A 9026-nucleotide genomic window follows, 5' to 3' on the forward strand; every position below is an offset into this window, starting at 1 on the left:
TAAAATTATCGATGGTTGCCAAGGTTTCAGTTATTCAAGTCTTGGTCATCCACTTCTCTAGGAGGCATTTCACATACCCCCAGAGGAAAAGTCGCATGGCGTGATGTCTGGAGACCTTTGATGGTTGCCAAGGCTTCAGATCACTCACTTCTCTGGGAAGAGGCCTTTCACACACCCTCAGAGGAAGAAATCGCATGGTGTGAGATCAACATCTCGTTGTTGATGGGAGGCTTCAGTTACAGTATTAGAGTCCTCAGATAGTCCACGTCCCTAGGCCTTTCATGTGCCCACATGCCCACAGAGGAAGAAGTCATGGTGTGGAAGCATAGCGTTGTCGATGGTTGCCAAGGCTTCAGTTTAGTCTTCAGATCGTCAACATCTCTGGGAAGGGGAGGTACATACGAGGCCTTTCACATACCCCCAGAGGAAGAAGTCACATGGTGTGAGGTCTGGAGACCTAGGAAGCATAGCTTTGTCGATGGTTGCCAGAGCTTCAGTTACAGTATTCGAGTCCTCAGATCGTCCACATCTCTGGGAAAGGGAGGTACATACACGAGGCCTTTCATGTGCCCACATGCCTACAGAGGAAGAAGTCACATGATGTGAGGTTTGGAGACCTAGGTTTGTCGATGGTTGCCAAGGCTTCAGTCATTTAAGTCTTCAGATCATCCACTTCTCTGGGAAAGGGAGGTACATGCACAAGGCCTTTCACATTCCCACAGATGAAGTTGCATGGTGTGAGGTCTGGAGACCAAGGATTCAGTTAATCGAGTTAAGTATATCTTAGTTTAACCAGACCACTGAGCTGATTAACAGCTCTCCTAGGGCTGGCCCGAAGGATTAGATTTATTTTACTTGGCTAAGAACCAATTGGTTACCTAGCAATGGGACCTACAGCCTATTGTGGACTCTGAACCACATTATAGCGAGAAATGAATTTCTATCACCAGAAATAAATTCCTCTTTTTCTTTCAGATCATCCACATCTCTGGGAAGGGGAGGTACCTACATGAGGCATTTCACATACCCCCAGAGGAAGAATTTGCATGGCGAGAGGTCTGGAGACCTAGAAAGCATAGCGTTTTCGATGGTTGCCAGAGCTTCAGTTTTTCAAGTCTACAGGTCATCCACATCTCTCAGAAGGGGAGGTACGTACACGAGGCATTTCACATACCCCCAGGGGAGAAGTTGCATGACGAGAGGTCTGGAGACCTAGGAAGTATAGCATTGTCGTTGGTTGCCTAGGCTTCAGTTACTTGATTCTTCAGATCATCCACATCTCTGGGAAGGGGAGGTATGTACACACAGCCATTCACATATTGCCAGAGGAAGAAGTCACATGGTGTGAGGTCTGGAGACCAAGGTTGTCGATTGTTGCCAGAGCTTCAGTTTTTCAAGTCTACAGGTCATCCACTTCTCTGGGAAGGGGAGCTACATACATGAGGCCTTTCGCATACCCCCATGGGAAAAAGTCGCATGGCTTGATGGTTGCCAAGGCTTTAGATCACTCACTTCTCTGGGAAGAGGCCTTTCACACACCCACAGAGGAAGAAATCGCATGGTGTGAGGTCTGGAGACTTAGGAAGCATAGCATTGTTGATGGTTACCGAGGCTTCAGTTACAGTATTCGAGAGTTCAGATCGTCCACATCTCTGGGAAAGGGAGGTATGTACACGAAGCCTTTCATGTGCCCACATGCCCACAGAGGAAGAAGTCACATGACATGAGGTTTGGAGACCTAGGTTGTCGATGGTTGCCAAGGCTTCAGTTATTCAAGTATTCAGATCATCCACATCTCTGGGAAGGGGAGGTACCTGCATGAGGCTTTGCACAAACCCCCAGAGAAAGAAGTTGCATGGTGATGAGGTCTGGAGGCCTAAAATTATCGATGGTTGCCAAGGTTTCAGTTATTCAAGTCTTCAGGTCATCCACTTCTCTTGGTAGGGGAGGTACGTGCACGAGGCATTTCACATACCCCCAGAGGAAAAAGTCGCATGGCGAGATGTCTGGAGACCTTTGATGGTTGCCAAGGTCTCAGATCACTCACTTCTCAGGGATGAGGCATTTCACATACCCACAGAGGAAGAAGTCGCATGGTGTGAGGTCTGGAGACTTAGGAAGCATATCATTGTCAATGGGTGCCAAGACATCTGTTATTCGAGTCTTCAGATCATCCACATCTCTCAGAAGGGGAGGTATGTACACGAGGCCTTTCACATACCCCCCAGAGGAAGAAGTTGCAAGACGAGAGGTCTGGAGACCTAGGAAGCATAGCATTGTCAATGGGTGCCAAGACATCTGTTATTCGAGTCTTCAAATCGCATGGCAAGAGGTCTGGAGACCTAGGTGGCCATTGCAGGAGTGCATGATCAGTCTGTCTGGAAAAGCGGTTGTCAGATACTAAACATTAAGACTCCAGTGAGCTGGTGCCCCCTCCTGTTGGAAAATGAAGTCTGCAGACTCTTCATAGTTTTACCATCAACCAGTTTTGCACCATGGCAAGGTACGCTTCATTATTGACTGTTCCTTCTTCAAAGAACAATGGTCCATACACACGTTTCTTTGACATGGCACAATACACGTTTTTTGTGTGTTATGCTTGTTAACTTCGCCACTTAAGCGGAAAGTCGCCTTATCACTGAAAACACGTCCGTCATCAAATCCGTCTTCCAACCCCTCTAGCATTTCTGTGCAAAATTCATGGTGAATGGGTTTATCAGTGTCCATCTGTTGAACCAATTGCAGCTTGTATGGTGTGAACTGCAGCCGTCTCCTTAGGACGCGCCAAACAGTTGTTGATGGGAGCTGAAGTCTTGTTGAACTTCTTCAACTATACCAGGTGAAGCTAAGGGGCATCCTGCTCCTTTGCCGGGCACAAACACCCTTCTTTCTTAAATTTTGCATGCCAGTTCAGTATGGAACGTCTGGTAACTGCCTGGTAAACTTTGTACGAAGTTTGCGTTGAACACTTGTCCCTGATTCAGTTTTAGCCTATTCTAGGACGCAAAATGACTTCTGTTGTTTGTGAATGACACTGCTGGATCTAAAAAGACAAAAAAAAAAAAAAATTAAATTAAAATTGGCAGAGAAAAATTTGACTCTCTTTTAGCTTTTATATGGTACCAGTTCAATCATGCTACCAGTTCATGATATAAGAGTTCTTAGAATGTGACAGACTTTTGAAACACCCTCAAGAGCTGAATTCTTTGACTCTTTGGAAGGAATCTTCGTGTTTAAAAAAACTCTTGAAACCTTCATTTTCACTGCTTGGTAGATTATGGAGAAATGTTCAAATCTTGAACAATTTCTTCAGCAGCTCAAGTCTGGAAAACTTTCTTTCCTAAATTAATGTTTTCTTTTACTGTACTTCATGTTGCTCTGTTTTTAAAGTTCACCGAGGTTCATTCCCATCTATGGAAGCTTATTGAGCAAGTTAGGCATAAATTTTATAAAGTCCAAGCACAGGAACCTACGAGGTCATTCAGCGCCGAAAGGGAAATTGAGTAAAAAGGCTTTAAACCTGTAACAAGAGAAAAACCTTTCAGTTGTGCTATGAATAAATTGTTAGAAGAGGGTGGAAAGTAAGAAGAGAGAAAGAGAAAATGAACGGAGGTACAGAGGTTGCAGTTAGGGGCCGAAGGGATGCCTCAAAGAACCTCGATTAATGCCCACAGTGCATTGTGGTGCACTGATGACATTACACCCCTACTGATTTTCAATTAGGTGGATTTATTGAGTAATAAGGTTTAACGAAGGGCGTTAATAGTTTTTAAAGAAAAGTTGAAGAACATCTTACCAATTACTAGAAATATTCTTTGGAAAGTAGTTTAGGCTGTAACCAGTATGGTTACAGCTCTGCCTGCCTAGCAATTAGTGACATGGTCAAGATTCCAGACTTTCTAGCATTATATACAACGAGAAAATTACCTATTCCCTGAGAGTCAAGTTTTGAATCCACTACGTATAGCAAGTATTTTGGTTATTATAAATCTTATAAATTTTCAGTCTTAAGCATTTTCAGTTTGTCATTAAATCTTTTAAGGAGTTGCAGTATAGTAAATATGATTGAATATGTTAAAAATAACCCTTTAAATTCTCCTTTTTAATAATAAAATACATCCCGAAGACCTCCTGAAAGCTACAAAAAATTAGTGTAAGAATCCTGTTATCTCGGGTCTAATTGTGTTTTAGTGTTAAGCAACTGAAATCATAAGTCTCTCTCTCTCTCTCTCTCTCTCTCTCTCTCTCTCTCTCTCTCTCTCTCTCTCTCTCTCTCTCTCTCTCTCTCTCTCTCATTAAATCATATTACGCTTAAGAGAAATTGTATCAGCTACAAATGTTTTTATAGAACGTTCGTAGCCGCTGATTAAGATTAGAATAATGAATAAAGACTGCAAAGTCCTTTTATCAGAAAATGTTTTTGTAGAAAAATCTGACCCAGGAATTAGATTTTTAATAGAGTTTGCCACTATCCTGGGTAAATTTGAAAATGCATGTTTGTCCTCTTATGAAATGTTACTATTAATGTACAAGAAATGAGATCCACAATGTTAACACAGGAAGATATAGGACAGTATCCAAAGTTTTTTATGTACTTACCTAAATAGACAACGAGCCGTTATAGCTTTAGTCCAGCTCACGAGGTCTATGGGCAATTAGGCATACCAAATGCGCGTCGTTCACAAATTCTAATATTTGTAAAACGATCTTGGATATTCTCTCTGGCACCTTTGTCCTAGGTGGTTGATGGTCCCTGTGCAGTAGAAAGCGACCTCGGTCCGGTTTGATTTATCATGATGGTGGGAGAAGCAGAGATATATAATGAAAATATTAGCCGTGCGTCTATTCCCCTTTACTTAACTCGATCGCTTACGCGGCATGCAGGGCAAGTTGGGCAGCATTTGGTGTCTGTGCTGTTTTTTCTGCTTTTGAGGGGGCTGCATGGGCCTCTTGCAGCCAATTGTGCCTACCCTACTGCTGTAGATTCATGGACGACTTCGCATTCTGATTAGGAATAAAAATAAGTTGTATTTCTTAGTGTTCTTAAATGACCATTTCCTTAAAAATTTACTTATAAGGCTGATTAGGGTAAAATTCTGTCATATCCAATTAAAAAAAAAGTGCATATTTGCTTTCCAAGAGGGTCCTTCAGAATTTTGAGGGTTATTTTTCGGAAGACTCCAGCCAGTACATTGCTTATATTTTTCTTATAAAACTCAAAACGAAAACTTTCTTTTAGTACATGACCTTAAAATGCTTAATAACAGAGAAAAATAATTAATCAAATTACGACTTACAATTCCTATTTGCAAAATGAGAACTAGGTTGTCATTGGTATTTTGTTCTTTTTGACGGAATTACAAATGGTTTTTTTTAAAACGAAATGGCTGGCTATCGAAAATTACCCATAGTTTTGTTGAATTACAAACTTTTAAAACTAAGCTATATTACTAAATAGCTGTAACAGAACTGTTAACAAAACAAGTATAAATATAATTGTTACCACTTAAAAACGTAAGTGTTCGTTTTCTGTAATAAGGAAAATTACAATGGTGGACTAATATTTTAGTGTTATGCGTTGCAGGTTGAATTTAGAACTCGGGAAATTGTACACCGAGTAGGAATTTCACGAAAATGGCAGAAGAAAGTAAACTGGTCCAACTAAACAGAAAGATCCCAAAGATTTATCTCTCTCAGTCGATTTTATTTACAGTTGAAAAGCTCGATTTGAGCTATTCGTATGACAGAAAACGTATTTTGTGCAAGCATAAACTAAGCTAAAAACAACTCTACAGAGAGCCACAGACATTTGATTTTGAAAACTTGCAAATGCGAAAGAATATATACATTTGTGGCCACTATCTGTTGCAGGGAGCACTGCGTGATTGTAATGGATTGATACACGGTAAGCTATATCCATCGAAGACAAGGGTACAGGTAATTATGTCCCAAAATAAAGGTAGTCTACACACCATTAATGTTCAATTACAGCGAGTACAGCTGGAAATCTTTCTACTGTTACGGTGTGCTTTGGTAACTAATTTGGAGGTTCCCAATGAAGAACACAGCAAAATATTTTGATTTTTTTATCGTATAGGAAAATGGCTTTTGATCGGTCCATTTGCACCTCTGATAAATTTTATACACTGGAAACAAGACTACGGGGAGTGGAGTACAAGAAGCACAGGAAAAATACCTAGTTCGGTACATTGGTTTGTTTACCGAGTAACCAAGTATTGTTTGAACTTAATTCCTTCATTTAAAGGACAAATAGTAAACAGGCTAGATCTTCAGGAATGGCAAGAAATTGATTCACATCATTCGATGAGAAAAACATAAGAACGGAAATGACCCCTACCTCCTCAGAACTATTAGGTATCTTAAGCGAATCACTTCTTCATGACTTCGAGTTTGGACTATTTGCAGAAGTGGACGAAGACCCCTGTCTGGCTGCCTTAGACTGAGAACATTCGCCCACCTCCTCAAGTTGCTGGAGAGTTCATCGACTCTAATGGAAAATAAATTTTAAAAGTGTTGTATGTTCGAAAAATGAGCAATCCTCCCCTCCTTTTGTATGTATGTTGTAAAGTTAAATAATTAATTCATCTATTCCTTTACACTTCTCTGAAGCTGACTTCTCTCACTTTGTAGTGTGGGAACTGCCTTAGAAAGAAATGTTTCATAGTTTAGTTACACAGCTGGTTATCTACAACAGTAAAAATGGGTGGACCTGGTTGTACGAGGACAATGACTTTAGTTATCTTAAATACCTTTTGTAAGAGGACAATGACTTTAGTTAGCTTATATATCTAATAAAACCATAAACAAATTTTTTCAGCATTACACAAATTTACATTAATTCCAGTTGTTAAAGATAATAGGTTGCAAGCACATCTAAAGAAAAAATCTCCAGCTACTACTTACCACGAAAACATCGGCAGCATATAATAATGAATTTTATGTTAGGGTGGGAAATGGCTTCCTTGGAGTGATGTCACTTCAAGGCAATTACTATTGTTTGAAGGGATCTTTTCAGTGGAGATGTGCAGCTACTACAGAGGTCATTCTGGAAAGGAAAATAGTTTCAAGCTATCCTGCAGTAAAACAATGATTTAGTAATGATAAATGGTATATTATATTGTAACTCTGGAACATTCATCTACAAATTGTGTAAAAGAATATTTTGGGTATAATTTCCAACTAAAGATAAACGTTCAGGATATAAAAATTGTCAGAATTCTTAAATGTTAAACATTTTCACTTCTATATGTCAGTAGGAATTATTCCACTTATCAAATGCGAACAAAAATTAACATATATTAGAGGACATACAACCATGAAAATGCAGGCCTCGTGAATATAATTTATAATGAAAAACTCGCTACCATCATAATTAACTAATGGTGCCTCTTAAGAATTTATTCAAACCATTTTCTTAACATCAGTATGATATGATTTTCACTAACTAGCAAGGTCTCTATAAATATCTTTCCTACATTCATAATAATGCTTTGACACTGACAAGGCAGACACAGAATGGCAAGCAAAGGCAGCATGCACTTTCGGGTGTATGCCACCATAAAACAAGGAAACCGCCCACAACGCAACCAGCTGCTTATCATAGATGTTCCAAAGCCATATCTTCTGCATCAAGGTCTTCCATCTAAGCTCATTTAAGAAAGGAACCAAGGGTTGACTTAAAAGTGACATTGTTACTAGGGATAAAAATTTTGTAACAAGGGAAAAGCCAGAAGGGGGTTTCCTTAAGGAGTAGCTTGCAGTTTCCATGAATTTATAGGTGAGGGGAGGGCAGGGGCCCTGGTTCTGAAAATTACCGTTTGTGACGGCCGAAAGTTAACGTCAGCTTTACGCTACAGAACTGAAAACCAGCTTTTATTCACCACCTACAATGATTTAGACAATTAAGAATTTATGTAAATCAAGTACACATTTGGTTAAATCTAAAACTAGGAATTTTATGTGTTCACATATCTTCTGAAATCCCACAAAGCGTTTTTTGCCTGTAAACATTCAAGTGGCCTGAATAATGGAAAAGTATAAGGTACATTAGAAAACTTGGAAAATAGTTTAGCTTATTGTCTTGTAACATTAAAACCACAATTACCCTATAAAGAGGGAAAAAAGGAATGATCTGACTTGACCAGAAACTATATTCATCCATTATCCTCAATGGGTGAGCATTACATCTAGGCTTAAGGTTGCCTTAGCTTATAAGAATCAAAATGACCTCACCAAACTTACCAAAAAACTAAAAACCAAAATGGCATGGGTTACGTCAGATGTTCGTGAATTGAAAGCCTGCTTAGAAAAGATCCTATCTAACATGAACAAAAGCCAACTGGGCTCAAGACAGCCACTCTTCAGGCAAAGAACAGATTTGTTTCAGCTGTTGAAAATAACTTTGCCGAAATTAAAGTTTTAGTTCTTCCCAAAGATATGCCGAAATTAAAGTTGTTTTAGTTCTTCCCAAAGATATCCTCGGCCTAACAGTAATGTGAAAATAAGAGATATTACACTCACGAGTTTAGGGAGGGTGGGGACAGTGGGGGTTAGGGCCATCAGAAAGAGTAACGGGAGGGGGGGGGGGGGTTGAAGGTGAGCGGTTGCTTTGGGGGGCTGTCAGAAATCTCCCTCAGTAACCTAGCCTAATTTGAGTGGAGTCCTTGCTACTGGTCTGCAGACATTATAGGTAAAGGCTAGCCTGAATGACTCCTTTAGGTTGCTGGTTAACAAAGCTCTCTACAAAATACAGAAACAGTTCCTTTCCTAAAAATATATCTTATGGCCATGTTTCTTCTTGATGATTTAGCTAATTAAGAAAAAATCGGACTCTGTCATTTCGTTCATACATTTGTACCAGTCAACAGAACTTGAATTTGATCTCACTGGAATGAGATGCAGGCTAGTTATGCGTCACCAGTATCATTGAACTGTTCAGAGCTCGACAAGCGCCTCCCAACTAAATATGTAAGCCTACCTGAACAATATATCCTTTTCCTTTCGTG

The 9026-nt window shown here is 39.9% G+C and overlaps 1 long non-coding RNA gene across 1 annotated transcript; it reads right to left on the minus strand.

Annotated features, from left to right (window-relative positions):
- Positions 1 to 2578: 2578 nt before the first annotated feature.
- Positions 2579 to 7063, minus strand: LOC136841741 (uncharacterized). The gene is made up of 4 exons (XR_010854074.1): positions 6925 to 7063; positions 6359 to 6508; positions 4600 to 5004; positions 2579 to 3043 (listed from the first exon to the last, which is right to left on the minus strand). It is a non-coding gene; the product is annotated as an uncharacterized lncRNA (long non-coding RNA).
- Between the last annotated feature and the right edge of the window lie 1963 nt (positions 7064 to 9026).

The sequence above is a fragment of the Macrobrachium rosenbergii genome, chromosome 9 (genome assembly GCF_040412425.1).
Source record: "Macrobrachium rosenbergii isolate ZJJX-2024 chromosome 9, ASM4041242v1, whole genome shotgun sequence".
Lineage (NCBI taxonomy): Eukaryota > Metazoa > Arthropoda > Malacostraca > Decapoda > Palaemonidae > Macrobrachium > Macrobrachium rosenbergii.